Source organism: Anolis carolinensis, chromosome 3 (assembly GCF_035594765.1).
Source record: "Anolis carolinensis isolate JA03-04 chromosome 3, rAnoCar3.1.pri, whole genome shotgun sequence".
NCBI classification, from domain to species: domain Eukaryota; kingdom Metazoa; phylum Chordata; class Lepidosauria; order Squamata; family Dactyloidae; genus Anolis; species Anolis carolinensis.
Window position 1 is genome coordinate 131567702 of NC_085843.1, and position 18453 is coordinate 131586154.

General features: G+C 39.9%; 1 long non-coding RNA gene across 1 annotated transcript in view; it reads right to left on the reverse strand.

Annotated features, from left to right (window-relative positions):
• Positions 1-5770: 5770 nt before the first annotated feature.
• LOC134297587 (uncharacterized) overlaps positions 5771-18453 on the reverse strand; it is a 163766-nt gene continuing 151083 nt past the window's right edge. Inside the window, exon 5 of the long non-coding RNA XR_010004383.1 lies at positions 5771-6016. This is a non-coding gene — a long non-coding RNA (uncharacterized LOC134297587). The remainder of the gene's footprint in view (positions 6017-18453) is intronic.

Genomic DNA, 18453 nt, shown 5'->3' on the forward strand with positions numbered 1-18453 from the left:
GCCAAGCATGTAGCCGGGGGGGGGGGGGGGAGGGCTTGAGGGGCTTTAGCCCCCCCCCAAAAAATTCTCAGGGTGGTCCGCGAGAAGGCCTTACATTTATTATTTAAACTGTTATGTTTATTCATATAATGATCTGATCACCATGCTCAATATATCCCAGAAGCATGGGGTATTGGGATAACGATACAAAAGGTTTGCTAGGGCAGATCCTCTCTCACTCTGACTCAGCGCCCCCCCCCCCCAAACCAAAATCCCACCCCCACTCCCGAATCAAAATCCTGGCTATGGGCCTGCCCACAGCCAGTTCCTATGCAGAATCGTCCCAACAGCCATCCTGTGCTATACAAGCTTAGGTGAACCAAAATGTCCCCCTTTATTCATTCTGTGTCTTGTGACCTATGAAGTAGGCTGGGAGGAGGGAAAGGGGAGATTTTGCAATCCATTTCTGTGTGGTTAGTGTTTTTAATGTGCTTCACATCCTAAGGAGAAGAGAAGATTTTGCTTTGCAATGTGGTTTGTGCCTATGTTGCAGCCTATTTGCAGGCTTGTTTCAGACTTTACTTAGACTTTGCTTGATGCACTTTCATGTTCTTAATGTGCACTGCAGCATGCTTTGATGGCATGTATTATCTAGCCACCACAGTTTGAAGCCAGCTTCAAACTGAATTATACAGTCAGTGCAGATGATTCCCTGGCTAAAGTATTAAAAAGCATTATCAATTACTTACTTACTTACTTACTTACTTAGATCGAGGATGATGGTCCTCCGTCTTTGCTATCTTGGGGATGGATCCGTAGATGGCTGAAGAGACCTATTCTTGATCTGCATGTTCTCCCGCAGTGAGGACATCAGTTTCCAGGTGGAAGATGGTCTCGGTCAGGGTTGGCTTGATGGGTCTTCCTCTTGGCACGTTTCTCCCTTAAGCCCTCCATTCGTGCCTCTTCGAACTCCGCAGCACTGCTGGTCACAGCTGACCTCCAATTAGAGTGCTCAAGGGCCAGGGCTTCCTTAAGTAAGTAAGTAAGTAAGTACATCAGAGTCATTTGCCCGCATTTTCTTTCCCTTGCATAGCCATTGTTGAATCTAGGTAATGTGGAAAAAAGTGGTTTTTCTTGGTGCCAACCATCTGTTTTAATGCCAGTATTACACAAACATTATTAGACAACCATAGACAGGTGCGTTTCATTTCAGGAAATGATGGTCTAGTTTAAAACGAGCTGGGAAGTGGGAATAAAATGTCCTTGATCATGTTGGTAGTTCCCTGGAAATACTTCTAAACAGGGAAAATGTCGTAAATATTTCCAAAATAAAATTAGCTTTTACAGAAGAAAAAACCTGGGCCTTTCAGGGGCTTTTTCACTGTCTGTAAAGGCTTTCAGACTAAGATGAATGAAAATATGGACAGTGGGACTTTGAAGATATATCTCTCCTGCTAAGGCTTTCTAAAGGAATTATTCCAAATTCTTACTGAGAAAAGGCACCAATGAAGTACCCATGCAAGACCGTTGATCGTAGTATACCTATAGGGCATCCATCTGGAGCTTTTGACGTGGATTTGTACTTCCATGAATCTATGTACTGCTCTACACCTTATCTATGAGTTGCAACCCTATATCTATTGTCTGTTATGGGACATCAAGATCTCACTTCTGTACTTAGGAGATCCCAGTATAACCCTATAGAGTCCTATTTAGTTTATAGAACTGTCCTGAGAAATACAGGATCACAGTTGGGACCATTTCAGTGAGTTTCATTTCAGAACTGATGCAACTGTTCCCACAGTCCCTAGGTTGGATGATGCCAGAATTCAGACTTAGAGTAATGCGGATCAAGGCAGTATTAAGGTGACCTTGCTCTACATGACCCTGGATGAGACCTGTGCAGAGTTTGGCCACTCTGGGGCTGATGCACCTCTACACTGACCTATGTGGTCAATGTAGATAGGACTACACTGCAAGGCAATTTTTGCAGTCTTTATTTCACTTGAATGTTGAAGATCTTTTGCTATTTGGCAATAAAATGGGTGCGTGAATGGGCAAAGACTGTGCTTGTACTGGAAGCTTCCAGAATGGTGATCACAGTTCCGCCCACACTGTCACTACTAAATACTCCTCCCCCCCCCTAAAATTAGTAGTGGTCTTTCAGTCACTTACCATTTGGGTGGTATTTTTGGCAGTTCATGCTGATCTGAAGAAACCCCAAGGACAGAAAATGCCCACTTGATAATTTGATAGGAATTAGAGATAGTTCAATCTGTAAATTTCAGCTTCTTTCACATTGTTGGTTTTTTCCTATCTGACATTCATGTCACATTGAATTTTGATACTGTTTCCATCTTAAATTGAGAAGCCCAGGTCAGGGTGAGCTCCTGACCTTTAGCCCAGCTACCTAGCAGTTCAAAAACAAATGTGAGTAGATAAATAGAAACTGCATTAAAGCAGGGAGGTATTTAGGGTCCGTGTTTTTATCAGCAAAAGGAGGAAGTTTATGAACAAAGAAAGATGGAGCGACACCACCACCACCCCGGTTGCCGGAAATAAGCACAGCCTCCAAAGATGTTGAAAGATGGGAAAGCCTATATCTACTTCTATCTGTTGTTTGTCTTGTCATTGTTATAATCAGCATTGAATGTTTGCCATACATATGTTCTGTGATCCTCCCTGAGTCCCCTTCCATGTGAGAAGGGCAGAATATAAATACTGTAAATAAGTAAATAAATCAAGTGTCCCCCAGTTTTGTAATGATTTTTGAACCATTTTTATGGATCACACAATCCTAATAACCACGCATAAAAACAATTTAGTTCTACTGAGTTCAGTGGGAGAGTTATGTACAAATTAACACATTATTCTGAGTGCAATATAGAGAATTTAAAAATGCTGAATAAATATACTATCTAGGGGAAGTGTTAGCATTTCAAATCCTCCCTGTTTTATTTCAAAGCAAATAGCTTTGGTCAAACTGAGCCTGGGAAAAGCGCTGCTCATTAATTTTTCAGAGATCCAGCCTTGGAAGGACAACCAAGTTTCTTCAGATGAAGATGTAAAGTGCCAAACATGACATAAATCAAAGTTAAACCAATCTGGTAATACAGCTCGTTGTTTACCAGTTGAAGTTTCCCCTTTACAGAAATTTCTGTCCTTTTCAGGTTTCTTATTTAAAAAGAAAAAAAACTATAAAGAGCAAAAAAAAAATATCACCTGAAGTTAATACTCTGGTCTTCACTTACATTTGCTTCCCAGCATTTCTTTGTTTAGAGGACACTTTGAGGCTCTCACATTTCTGCTGTGGTTGTTTAACAAGCCTCCATGATTTAAATAATCTCTTAGTACAGATGTGGCTTTGTTTGAGGTCACAAAAGATACCACTGAGGGCTGCTGACTTGGGTAAGATGATAAGCTGCTTGGTCATTTATATCGTTTCCAGTATTTGATCTCATTGATCAGAGCGTCTTTTGACTTGTCTGAGTTGGTATGTATGCATGCAGAGGAGGTGTCTTTGGACTGGATGTATTCAGTTTTTGTCATCATTATCCCAGTGCAAGTCTAGCTCTGGCTTTGTGTGGGGGAACTTTGTTTTCTTCCATGAAAGAAATTCTATTTTTAGATGATGGCTATTTGCAAATTGGAATGATGCCCAAGCAACCTGAAACTTTTCATTTAGGACAGAAAAGTCCTGTATGAAATGTCCTATATAAGACTGGAAAATGTCAAAACAGTGTACATGTTTGGTTTCAATTGTATTCATGTTTACTTATATGATAGCCTCATTGTGTTCCATGTAGTCTACCTCCAGATAAGTGAGCATAGAATTGTAGCCTAATAGTAAAATTCTGAACACTTAAGAGTATAAATAGGTACCATTAAGTATAGCTAAATTTATATTTGAGTAGAAAAGCGCTGTATACTTTCATCCTCCCTATTCAACTTGTACGCAGAACACATCATGAGACGTGCAGGGCTTGATGATTCCAAGGCCGGAGTTAAAATAGCTGGAAGAAACATTAACAACCATAGGTATGCAGATGATACCACTCTGATGGCCGAAAGTGAGGAAGAGCTGAGGAGCTTTATCACCAGGGTGAAAGAAGAAAGTGCAAAAGCTGGGTTGCAGTTAAACGTAAAGAAAATCAAGATCATAGCAACTACACCTATTGATAAATAGAAGGAGAAAACGTGGAGGCAGTGATAGACTTTATATTTCTAGGCGCGAAGATTACTGCAGATGCAGACTGCAGCCAGGTAATCAGAAGACGTCTACTTCTTGGGAGGAGAGCAATGGCCAATCTTAATAAAATAGTGAAGAGCAGAGACATCACACTGGCAACAAAGGTCCGCATAGTCAAAACAATGGTATTCCCCATAGTAACCTATAGTTACGAGAGCTGGACCATAAGGAAGGCTGAGCAAAGGAAGATAGACGCTTTTGAACTTTGGTGCTGGAGGAAAATCCTGAGAGTGCCTTGGATCGCAAGAAGATCCAACCAGTCCATCCTCCAGGAAATAATGCCCAGCTGCTCACTGGAGGGAAGGATACTAGAGGCAAAGTTGAAGTATTTTGGACACATTATGAGAAGACAGGAAAGCTTGGAAAAGATCATCACGATGCTGGGGAAAATTGAAGGAAAAGGGAAGAGAGGCCAACTAAGGGTGAGATGGATGGACGGTATCCTTGACGTGATTGGCTTGAACTTGAAGGAATTGGGGGTGGCAATGGCCAACAGGGAGCTCTGGCGTGGACTGGTCCATGAGGTCACGAAGAATCGGAGGCGACTATGCGACTGAGCAGCAGCAGAAAAGCATAAGGTAGCATGTTACAATTTGATTTTCAAGCTCAGGGGGTTTTTTTTAGATAAAAATGTGTTATGAAGTCAGTGGCTTGTCATTCCTATTCCAGTTTATTTCCCAACTTGTTTCTTTTAAACATAATGTGGCTAACTAGATAGAAGTTCTATCTAAGACACCTTGAGGGAGGGAAAAATTATAGGGTTTTTTGTTTGAAAAGAATGTATTTAATCTAATCTAATCTAAATTTAAACTATCTAATTTGCACTGCTGACATTAATATGTGGATTTTTAACACAAATATTCCTTGGACTGATTATTTCCATTGATTGCCTCAAGCATTTCAGAGAACAGATGTTAATAATAGGAGACATTGCACCCAAAAATACATTGTTTGAAGATAAATTGTGCACAAAATCTGTACATTTGGAAAAATTCCAGACAATGAATGTATGGAATTAAAAAGTAGCATAAACAATAATAGCAGCTGGGCAGAAATAAACCATTCTATCTATATAAGAAAATGAAGAAAGTATAGTTCCTGCATTTGTATCTGGCCACATAATTCTGTTACTTATTTTTTTAAAAAACCCAGATCCTTCCCATTTTCTTAATTCAAAATGTCCCACAAACACTCACAAAATTTCCCATCTTTTGACATTTCGACTTCACTTGATGAATGGTGCCCACCAGTTCCCATCACACAACATCGATCTATTTCTGGCACGGCTCCATGCCTCAAGTGAAGTCGAAGTGTCACAGGAGGCAGCAGTGGCAATATGGAAGGTTTGCTGTGTTGCATAGGAAACAATGGGTGGGAGCCGGGTGGTGATTCTTCTCCCTATGGGATGAGGTGAGGGGGAAGGTGGGCAATGTGCATTCCCCATGCCCCACACCAATCCCAGCCTTAATGTGATGAGTTCCCTAGAGCAGTATTATAGGAAATCTTTAGTTTCTCCAGGATAAGAATAAAAAGACGAAAAAGAAGAAGAATACATTTTATTTATATTCCGCTTTATCTCCCCAGAAGGATTACAGTATGAGGCAAACATTCAATGCCTTTTACACACAGTGAACAACAAAGGTGTAAAGGCCTTCCCTTTTTTCGATCTCTGGCATCTGGAGGCGATACTCAACTCTGGCCATGGGGAGGTGCTCTTGTTCCATTTTCCATGCTGAGGAGCCTGTTTCATGACTTCCAGAGGACTGTAGGGTCACACCTAAAGATAGACTTTAATAAAGAGACAATTTTAATGAATTCCTGAAAAGTCAAACCCACAAATGTGGGTACTCTACTGTCACAAACTATTTTGCTCCTCAACTTTCCATTACTACCCTGGTAACATATATGCTTTGTTAAACAGAACTTTATGAAGGTCAGTTTAGATGTTTGAAAGACACTTTGAAAACCTCAAAGTCTCATTCTCCTCTGTTGCACTTATAGAACAGGGCACTGGCTTATAGCAAAGAGCCATATGCTCCACCAGTACATGACTTACAGTTCCTGTCAGTTTGAGACTATGACAAAAAACCACTGAAAGAGAAATATTTCTGGCAGACACATTCATTTACTACAAACCATTGGTTCTGTCATCAGAACTTGGAATTCACAACAAGAAATCTCATGCAACTTCTTGGCTGAAGACACTTTATTGGCTATACTTTATCACTTTATCACACACATGAAAGGGCATTCAAATAAGCAAAAACAAGTATTAAATTGACATCAAAAATGGATCAGTTACACTATCTGCAACTTAGTATATCCACGCACACAGTGCTATACATTATTTTTCATAGTAACATGCTGACCATTCCCAATAACTTTTAAGAGTTATTAGTTTTAATTTCTTTTAGCTTATCTTTTCACAAAAAACACGCTTGAACAAAAATGAGCACAAACAGGATTTTAGAAATAATGCATATTTATTACTGAAAACCAGTCATAATATCGATTTGTAGAAATAATGTGTTATGCCCTCATTACCTAATATGTAACATGATGTTGCTCATAATGTATGGATTACTGCAACGCACTCTACGTGGGGCTACCTTTGAAGATGGCACGGAAACTACAATTGGTTCAAAGATCTGCAGCCAGATTGTTAACTGGAGCCAGTTCCAGGGAGAGGTCAACTCCTCTGTTTAAACAGCTCCACTGGCTGCCATTAAGTTTCCGGTCCCAATTCAAGGTGCAGGTGCTTACCTATAAAGCCCTAAACGGTTCGGGACCAGCCTATCTTCCCCTATGAACCTGTGCACTCTCTAAGATCTTCCGGGAAGGCTCTTCTCTCGCTTCCTCCCCCTTCGCAAATGCGGTTGGTGGGGATGCGGGAGAGAGCCTTCTCTGCGGAGGCTCCCTGGCTCTGGAATTCCCTCCCCAGGGAGATAAGGTTAGCACCAACCCTCTCTGTCTTCTGGAAGCAGTTCAAAACATGGCTGTTCTGTTGTGCTTTTGAGTAGACAAGTCCGTTATAACCTGGTCCATATCTACACTGAAACTTGCCCTGCTTACTTTTTAGTTTGATTCCCATTCAGATTTATTTTCCCTACCTGTTCTATTTGATGTATGTCCTATTTGTAATAGACACTCCCTAAATCAGTTTTGATTATCATCCAGATGTTATCCTATATTGGACCTTTAATGGTGGGATGATTGTTTAACATTTTAACTCTTCTGATTTTAACTATGACTTGTTTAAATTGTTTTTAAATTGTGTTTTCTGATGTCTAAATTGTTATTTTATGATTTTATGTGATTATATTGGGCTTGTTCCCCATGTGAGCCACCCTGAGTCCCCAGCTGGGGAGATGGCATACAAAAATAAATGTATTATTATTATTATTATTATTATTATTATTATTATTATTATTATTATTTAGTATTAATTATAAGCTTTGATCCAAGGTGAAAGTCATCACCACACTTAAAGAATTAGAATTTATTAAACATTATCTCTCTCCTCTCTCTCTCTCTCTCTCTTTATCATATATGAGAATGCTAAACACACTGCTCTGATTCATTAGAGTGGATCCAGGTCTTAGGGCAGGCAACTGGGTAGCAAATGCAGATGTTCTCACTTCCTTCTTCCAGTGGCAGCTTTTCAATGAAAATGCTATGAAGAGCATCTAAAAGACTTTGCTCAATAAGTTGGCTATGATATGAAAGAGAGAAAAACAGATGAAAATGGCAGAGGCCTCCATAAATTATAGATCTTTGTCTGAGGGCCCATCTACACAATACCTTTATCCCAGGAGCTCCTAGTTCAAAATGGAGGGTGGCTAGACAACATCAGCTGAAAAAGCAGGAGGAATCACTACAAAACCGAAAAACCGTGAGATAAAAGCATGCAGGAATCACCCGGCTCTGGCCAGAAGATTCGGATCTTCAAATCTCTGTGTGTCCCTGCATTCAGAAAATAAGGAATTTTTTATGTTGGTTTGTTCCCAGATTATAAATGTTGGTTCCTCGTTGCTTCTATTGTAAAACATGAGGAAAGTTTTCTACACAGCAAAAAATTTGTTGTGGCAAGAGGGACATTGTCATCCACCCATTTATCAAAGTTTGTGTCACACAAGCAAAGTTTGTGGAGTACGACAAGTACTTTTAAAGTAAGGTCTACACCATTAAACAGGAACTCCCCCACACACTGCATCACCTAACTTACCTTGGACCCATCCTATGGGGGGGGGAGTGTTTGCCACCTAACTTTCCCCATTGTTGCAAATGCAACATGGTAAGCTTCCCATATTGCCATGGGGGCGGCATACACCATTTCCTTTCCCCTTTTACCACGGAGCCCACTATATGACATACATCTAGTTTAGGCGGGGCTCTGTGGCCAAAGGAGTGAAGAAGCGGTGTACGCTGCCACCATGGCAACACGTGAGGCTTCCCGTGTAGCATTTGCAACAATGAGGGGAAGCCGGGAGGCAAGCATTTCCCCTCATGGGATGGGGCCAAAGGTAAGTGGCCTGAGGCAGCATAGTGATCTTAATGAGAATGGTATATGTGATCACTTTTAGGCTTATTTATATTTATGTAATTTGTGTTGTATGCAATATATTGATTTATTGATTACATGTTGGATTGGGAGGATGATGGTTATCTGTATTATGTTGTTGTTTTTTTCTACTTTGTTCGCCTCTTTGAGTCCCATCCATGGGAGAAAAGTGGAAGAAAAGTAAATAAATGAATAAATAAAAAAGAAGAAGTTGAGTGATTCAGTGCATGATGCAACCAGTTCTCTATGCCCCACACCAGGACCCCATGGATTCACAATGATGAGTGGCGAATTCCGATGTTAATGTGATAAGGTCCTAAGACTCACTGTTACACTCTGACCACTTTTTCCACCCCATTGCTGGTTGAAAGTGCAGGAGTAGGTAATCAGAAAATGATCTCACTGTGTTTCCATCACCAGACACAGATTGAAGTCATCTTCTACTAACATCCAGTGGGGGTCCTCCAGAGATCTTAACTGCTTGTGACATTAGCCTTTATCTGGTGATGGAACTCCAGCGAGATGCTTGCTTATTCAATCCCTTGCTTTCTCCATATACAATGGAATGAGGGTGGGAAATTGTTGCAGTACAATGGCAAATTGGGAGGCTTTAGCTGTTGTAGAGCAGTGGTTCCCAACCTTTGGTCCTCCAGGTGTTTTGGACTTCAACACCCAGGAATCCCAGCGAGTTTACCAGCTGTTAGGAATTGTGGGAGCTGAAGTTCAAAACACCTGGAGGAGCAAAGGTTGGGAACCACCTGTAGAGAATGAAAGAAACTAATAGCTTCTGCAGTGATTAAAAACACACACATGGGCATAAGGTGCACTTATTGCTGTGTATGTCACTAACATGATGGTACCCACCTTATTCAGAAACCGAACATTGCAAGGTGTCACATGCTAACAGAAACAAAAAAGAACACATGCTGCATTTATGATCTATTTGTGAGCATGCTGGAGGCATCTGGATAGTCATTGTTACATGCATTAAATGACCTTTGGTTTGCACTGGCAAGGACTGATCTGCTCTAAAAAATATTTTCTTATTTTCTTAACAAAAACCCATGATATATGCACCCAATTAAATTCAATGGTCTTTAAAAAACAAAACCTGAAATCTTATCTTAATTAAGTATAGTACATTCATTCTGGTTGTACTGATCAGTATGCTTTTAATGTGCATTTGCTCTTGAGGGGTGGTGATGCTACTGGGCTGCCTGAGCATTAGAGTGATTGATCTGTGCCAGCCCTAGGTGAAATGGAAGGACAAAACCACCATTCTCCTCAATCAACAAGCAACATACTGTCAGCTGCAGCAGATGCACTTGCAAGCAAAGGAGAAATATTTATTTTCACAATGACAAACAGCAAAACACAATGGTTCCAGAAATGTCCCCTCTCTAACTTTTTCCTTTTTTGTTGCAGGGACATTCATATCATTAGCTGCAAATATTTATTAAATTTCTAGAATACCCAGTAAGTAGAATTCTCTGGTTATCTGCAATATATTAAAATATGAATTAGAAACAATGAATATTGAAACAAGACATATTCAAACAAACAAAATTAAGATAAAGCCAGCAGCAAAAAAAAAAAAAAAAAGCAACCCCCCCCCCCCACACACACACACACACGCACACACAAATTAAGGATGGTCAACCATATGTGACTTTATGGGGCTTCATCTCCTTGTTTTTGTTTCCCCTTGCCTTGATGTTTTAAAAATGGACCAAATTGCTAATTGTCTCTGAGGATTCCTTCAGACAGTACCAAAATCCACATTTTAAAAGTGGGTTTAAAAATCCCAGGACCTGTCAGAAGGTTCACATATAGAGCTATCAGTCCCAAAATATGGTCCCCCAGCATCTTCCTAGCCTTTGTAGTGGATCAAGAGGGTGTGTGAATGGGGGAAATCCAGTGGAAGGTTTTTTTTAAAAAAATCCCCCCTTACAGGCAGCATCATATATGCGCACTTGCAAATATCTTAATATAAATATAAGCAGATTTGCATGAGTGCATATGAAGTCCAGCATATAACAGAGGAAGTTTAAAAAAAAACAAAAACACCTCTGTCAAATCTCTCTCTTACCCCAATTGTTAATTCAACCTCTGTTTAAGATGATAAAGTCTAAAAGAAAGACTTTTAGAGAGTAACAATTGCTTTCCATTTGTGCTTCTCTTGAACTACCTGTGTGTCCATTTGACAGCCCTATCAGCTGATCAGCTATTTCAGGCTTTTAAAAAGCATACATGCACTGGAGCAGTCTACACAGGAAAGAGGGAAGGAAAGCACATGTTTTGCATGACTTCAGGGCTATACAATCATGCAAAGGTGCACATTTTCTTTAGCTAGAATCAGGTTATAAGCATACCTTTTTAATATATGTTTTTACCTCTTAATCCCTCCTGCACTTTGGCTAAATGTTGTTTAACTACCCAACTCCCCTTTTAACCCAGATACTTTGGGTTTTACATTATGTGTAGAAGGGCCCTAAGAAGCATTTTAACTTTTTTTTTTAAGATCCTGTTTATCTGATTCAAGCCCTTCTGGATCTTTTTTCTTTCTTTCCATAGCTATTAGTGACCACATGGTCCTTTCTTTTCAAAGCAGGAAGTCACCGGATGGATTACTTTCTGTTTTGAAAAGGAAGAGGTCCATATTAACCTAATAGGCTTTGGAGAACAGAAATGGGCTGAAACAATTTGATGGGCTGCAATGTACTATACTGGGGTATTTTTGTTGATAACTCATTGGTGTAAAACATTGGAGGACACATGCCCCAAGAAAACCAGAGTAAACCCAGTCAGAGAAACATTCTTTAAAGGTTGTAGAAGATCATTGGAGACAGACACATGGGATCATGGGTAGAGACCCCAGGTATCTGTCTCCACAGCTCCCATACCTGCAAAGTTTTTTCAGGTATTTTTAACCTGGGTGTAAATAGCATTAAAATGTTTTAGCCTGGGGGTGTTGTTTGGACACCCCAGGATAATATGCCATCTACACTGGATTTTTGCCATTGTAGAATAGCCCTGAGAAAAGGGCTTTTTGTAAAAATCTCAGAACTATAAACAGACTCATATAGACTGATATGATCATTAAAACAGACTGTACTCAAACTTTATAGGGATTTATATTTTCTCACCAGCACATTGAAGTTTCCCAAGTAGAATAAGTAGATCTGTTGCAATAAAGGAGTTGTATGTTTCCTGCATGCGTATGATGACCTTTTATGCAGTTTAATTGTTAGTTACCATTTCCAGTCCAGTGTAATAATGCTAATGAATTTCTTGGAGACTTCTGAACTGGTGTCAGAGGTGTCATCTTGGGTTTTTTTCAGGGAAAAAATGTCCGAGAACATTCCATTTATTAGCAGCAATATGTCATAGATATTTGTTAACTGACAAGTGGGAAAAATATAACTAGATAGGGATAGGAAATGTGAGACTCTTCAGAGGTTGATGAAATCTAATGGCTATGTTAGTTAGAGCTCCTGGGAGTTGCAGTCCAACAACATCAAGAAGGTTGCTTGATTCTCAAACCTGCAATATCTCAATACATTCCACAGTAAGATTGCAAAGAACAGACACATTTTTCAGAGGTATACATAACCCTGTGAATAGAACCTAGATGTCAAGTCAATGTATGTAATTTCCCCTTTCTTTAATATGACCCATGGGCTATGCAAAATAGATATTAGTTGATAGACCACAACAGACAATGAAAACAAAACTTGGAGAAAATCATAGCCTAAAATGCTTATTGACCTAGATATCAGTGTATAAATAGCATCTGGTTTGTTCACTAGTTCTGGCTGGATCAAGAACAGACTCCTCAGTATTCACAGTGCAGTTTATTGATGGTTAGTAATCTAACATAAGTAGAGTCAATATGGCATTAGTGCTTTAAACCTTGGATGATGACACTGAAGACCAGAGTTTGAACCCCTGCTTGACCATGAAAATCCATGATCCGCGATCTCTCAGCCTCAGAGAAAGATAGTGACAGATCCCCTCTGAACAATTCTTGGCAAAAAAAAAAAAACCATTGTGAAAGGTTTACCTTAGTACTATAAGTTGAGAATGCCTTTAAGGCACAGGATGAGGAGGAGGAGGAGGAGGAGGAGGAGGAGGAGGAGAAAGCAACTATCAGAGAAGCCTGGAGTGGGTTTTTTGTTTTGTTTTGTTTTAGGGTTCATCTAGACAGTGTAAAAAAGCAGATTTAAAAAGTGGAGCAAAAAATCCCGGAACCTGACAAAAAGTCCACACACAGACCTGTCAGTCCTGGAAAATGCTCCCCCGGTGTCCTCACACCTTCTTTTTCGCAAGATGGAGGGGAATAGGGGACATCTGGTGGAAGTTTTTTTTAAGTCTCTCTGAGATGCACTGGACCTCATATGTGCTCATGCAGAGATCCTAATGTACACATAAGCAGATTTCTTATTTCTCTCTCCACTCAATTATAAATTCAAATTCTGTTTAATATTATAAACATTAGAACAAAGGAATGGTTGCAGAGTTCGGATCGTAATAGCTTTTCAACTCTGCTTCCGTTTAGCCATCTGTGTGTCCGTGGCTGCATTTTTAAATAGCCAATCACCTTTTTTGAGATTTTAAAATGTCCACACAGGGAGATCAGAAGGAAGTTATGTGTCTTCCATGACTGCAGGAATATACTGTCAGTAAAAAATGTACATTTTTGAGACGGAATCAGATTTTAAGCACGACTTTTAAATACATACTTTTCAACTGTTAGCCCAATTCTGCACACACTTTCCCCATTTAGCCCAGTTTCTTCTGGGTTTTAGGCATGCGTAGAAGCACCCTTCGTCAATTTTTAATGTTTTAAGTTTTTTTTTTACCCAATATGTATCACCTAAAAAGAGTGAGTTAAGAGATGGCAAATGCCATAAACAAACAAATGTAAACATGACAGGTACAAGAAGCTTGGCCATAAGGATTTTCATTATAAAACCATTGATAGGGCCCATGTAGGCTCAGCCATATACTTACGATAATCTTTCTTTGGTTGGGGTTTTAATAGAATTAAAATTTAATTGTTTTGGGGGAAGCAAAATAGTATTTGTTTTGGGGTTTTGTTTCCTTTTAGCTGTAGTTTATTTTAATTTATTGTAAACATATGCTGAGAGAAAAGCAGGGCATATAATAGATACATACAAAGCATTGGTTTTGTTATCAGAGGATGGGTCCAAAATAGGATATGGGAAGGCTTGATTCAAGAAATACCTGAAAGAGAGTGTGCTCAAAGCAGTCACTATTCTGTTGAAAAAGAAAATAGGAAGGGCAAGTTGGAGCAACTCTGGGCCCATCTACACAGGTTGAATGAGGTGGTTTGGTGATTAATAGACTCCATATTGCCTTCTTATACATTAAAAAGTTGTGGTATACACATTTGTGGCCAACGTAAACAGCTGGGTCGCATCTTATTTGGAAGCAGCCATGGTAATTTATATTGCCATTACACTTCCTCTGGGATGTGGCAGCACAGGAAAGTGAAATTGCAGTCCTCCCCCCTCCCCCCGCCCCATTCTGGGCTTTATCATGTCTACCCAGCATGAAAATAGCACTGGTCACCACCCAGGACATTATTATATGGTTTCCTCCTAAATGTCTACATATCTCAAAGACAGCCTCTATCAAATGATGCAGGACTATGTTCGATGGTTACTCGTGGAGCACCATCTCCGCAGAGCAGGGTGGTCTGCGAGAAGGCCTTACAATTATTATTTAAACTGTTATGTTTATTCATATCATGATCTGATCACCATGCTCAATATATCCCATATGCATGGGGGTATTGGAATAACGATACAAAAGGTTTGCTAGGGTAGACCTTCTCCCGCTCAGCGCCCCCCCCCCCAACCTAAATCCCAGCCCCTCCCGGAACAAAATCCTGGCTACGGGCCTGTCACAGAGGGTAAAAATGGGAGGATTAGAAAGCTGGTAAGGAATTGACTTGTGCATAGAAATACCTAAAATGTTATTTTTGCTTGTGATGGGAAGTGGTGAATTTCTCTGTTTACATTTCATTTTATGAAGTTTCCCTCCATAATCCTTTTGTCACCATTAGTGGTTTAAAGACAGTGTGGATCCCATTGAAAATAAGTGTTTTAATTGTGTGCTGGTCTCCTCAAGAGGAGAGATTCAAAGGAGGGGATCCCATTGAAAGGGGTGTTTTAAAACTGTGCTGGTCTACTTGAATGGGTGGAGACATTCCTGGCCTGCGTGATGGGAAATTAAGCAAATGGTTGAGCTAGAAACAGGAGGAGGTGATCCTGTGTAGTGGGGGGTGGGTAAATTCTCTGTCTTCTTTAAAGATAGATCTCCATGAAATGCCATACAAAGAAGACAATTCCACCTCCTTCCTCCCCCCCCCCCCCCTCGTGATATGAAGTCCTAAGTCCCTTAATTATGATAGCTGGAGGGACTAGCTGATTGGGGAATGAGGTAACAAAAAAGGGGGAAACAATTCCTCCTTTACCCCTTCCCTTTCTCCCATCACTTCATTACTCTGTCTGTCTTCATACTGGTGCAGGCTGTGACCAATGCCATTTTTGTGTCCAGTGATCCCCACAAAGCCCAGAATAACAAGGTCAAGAAAAGGATGGAAGTCCACTGGCGCTGAACTGGTTCCAGTGTTGCTGGCACATGTGGATGTTATCCTCCTGCCGGGACGACTTGAAGGAATGAAGTACAGTGGCTGGCTATGTGGACCATGGCACTGCTGATCAAGAGTGCCACACTTTAAATGGGTATCATCATTTGTGGCCTGTGTAGATGGGCCCTCCATCCCTTTTCCTGCTCCATCACCATGGAATTAGCATTCTCAATGTTGGAATTATTTTTTGTCTGCAAGAGCATCTACTTAATGTGTAAGCCAATCCTCATGTCTTCTCAACACAAAGTAAAATAATCATAATTATTACGGCAATCAATGGTGCTTGGTGGTCTTCATGTTAATGAGGATAAGAATGCATCTTGAGCTTCAGTTTGAATGTTAAAATAACTACCCCAGGTTTTGAATCTGTTCGGAAGGAATGGTTCAGCATGTTAGATAGTTCTCTATAGTTCTTGACTAAAACCCAGGGTAAAATAATTACCTATTGAAATTTATATCATGACTGTGCCATAGAACCATGTGCAATATAACATGACATATCTAAAGAAACATGTGTCATTGACTTAAGAAGCTTTTAGTAAGTAGTAGGACAAAGAGCAGTAAACAGTAAGGGGACATAAAAACAAAAGAGCAATGTCCAGGAGTAACAATACATATAATGACTATGCTCACGAGGAAAATAGGGAAAATAATGCAGCACACATTTTAATTCAACAGGCACCAAAACTGTCCTGAGGCTGCATACTGAAACATGCTTACTTGGGCCTAAATTCCATTAAATCTAGTGGAAATGGATTCTGAGAAAACATGCATATGATTGCATTGTATGTCTAATTTGATCAAGATTCCTCAGACAAAAAGTAGTAGCTCCTGTCTCTTCTTGGTAAACTTGATTCATATATTTTCTTCCACAAAAGGTAAACAAACTATTTCTTTAGGGTCTTTAGTCCTCTTGCAATATTTTGATCACAGTTGGATGTTGACCCAAATAACTATTGCTATAACAGAAAAAAATGGGGGAAAACATTGAAAATTGTGTGTGTGTGTGTGTCCCTTCAATTTGCCTGTCAAACTATAGCATCTTCATGTATTTCATGAAGTTAGGCAAGGAATTGGCTTTGGCGGTTTCTTCTTCTGAAATATAGCCTAGAGCACCTGGTAATCATTGGCGATCTCTCCTCTAAGTATTAACCCTGGCAGATCCTGCTTAGCTTCCAAGGTTAGAAAGATCTGCTGCCAAATAAATGACACTATTTTGCTTTCTCAGCTCTTTACAGCTAAGGCTAGAAGAAAAAAAAAACTTAGCCACAGGACTGGTAGTGGGTGGATATAGTTGAGAACTTTCCTTATTGCTATGCAAGCCTGAAGTACATACACTTATTGGAAGCTCTGAGTTGTGACTAGAAATGGCCCTGGCCACGCAGTGACACAGAATGTGATTGCTGAAAGATTAACAATGGAGAAAGTAGCTGAGAAAAATATCCCAGTCGACAGGCCCTGACAAAACGTATTTCCACTCTGTTGGTCCAGTGCTCATCCAACTGGATTTTAACAGATGTTCCTGCCCACTTTGTAAAATATTAAAATACTTATTTAATTTTCTCACTGGGGTTTCTGAATAAAGGAAACAACTTCACCTGATTGTACTTTTCTGGCTGACGAAAATAGTGCAAACACATTCATGCTCACAAAACAGAAACTCACAGGGGGGGGGGGAGGGGGTGTTATCCTGTCTGCTTGGCCATGTGCCAGTGCAAACCAGCAAGTCACTTTCTCCCATTGTAATGCAGATGGCATGAAAGCAAAGGAGGGACATTATGAATTAATTAAAAGAAACGAGCCACAAACACCCAAGCAGCATTTTCAACATTAAAACAAACCTTGTCATGATTATCCAAATCTTCAGCTGCTCAGAGAATGGAAAAATTAATGAAATGGTAACACATGGGAGGGCATCAGTTCCCGTCAATCGCTGCATCAATTCTACAATGGCCTACATTGTATAAATACATTCCGAGGGAAGCTCTTTCAAGTTTACCATTCTTACCTTTGAGTTTGAGGGTGTGGCATTGTATCCAAAAGTCTTTTAAAGGTTTGATGGATTAAAAATTGAACACTAAACAGACAGTCTACACTTCCAAATAATGCAGTTAGAACTGTATTATATGGTTGGTGTAGATCCAATCTATACTGCCATATAATGCAGTTTCGGAATTCAGTTAACTGCATTGAAGCGCGTTATATGGTTAAACATAATAATACACAACAGTTGAAGGATTTAAATGGAATTAAATTTCTTAACTGGACTTCATTGGTTCCATCAACCAGAACAGTGGTTGAGATATTTTAATTGCTTTTATATAATACAAACCCTGTTTATTTATGGTTTATATATCTGTGGAAGGTCTAGGGTGGGGGAAAGAACTTTTGTCTGTTGGATGCCAATGTGAATGTTGTAATTAATCACCTTGATTAGCATTAAATGGCCTTCCAAGCTTCATATCCTGGCCTGGGGAAATCCTTTGTTCAGAGTCGTTAGCTGCCCCTGATTGATTCATGTCTGGAATTCTTTTTTTCAGAGTGTTGCTCCTTATTTATTGTTCTGATTTTGATGGTTTCCTCCTTTCTGTTGAAATTGTCCACATGCTTGTCCACATTATTGCAGAGAAGCCATTGAAATCCACAAGCATGTGGAACCAATGAAGTCCAGTTAAGAAATTTAATTCCATTTAAATCCTTCAACCATTGTGTATTATTATGTTTAACCATATAACGTGCTTCAATGCAGTTAACTGAATTCTGAAACTGCATTGTAGTCTGACATAATAGTTGTTGGAGTGGTCCAGCATTTCTGTGTTTTCAAATAATATACTGCATCCAGGTTGGTTCATCAAGTGCTCTGCTATGGCTGACTTCTCTGGTTGAGTTAGTCTGCAGTGCCTTTCATGTTCCTTGACTCGTGTTTGGGTGCTGCATTTGGTGGTCCCTATGTAGACTTGTCCACAGCTGCATGGTATAGGCTAG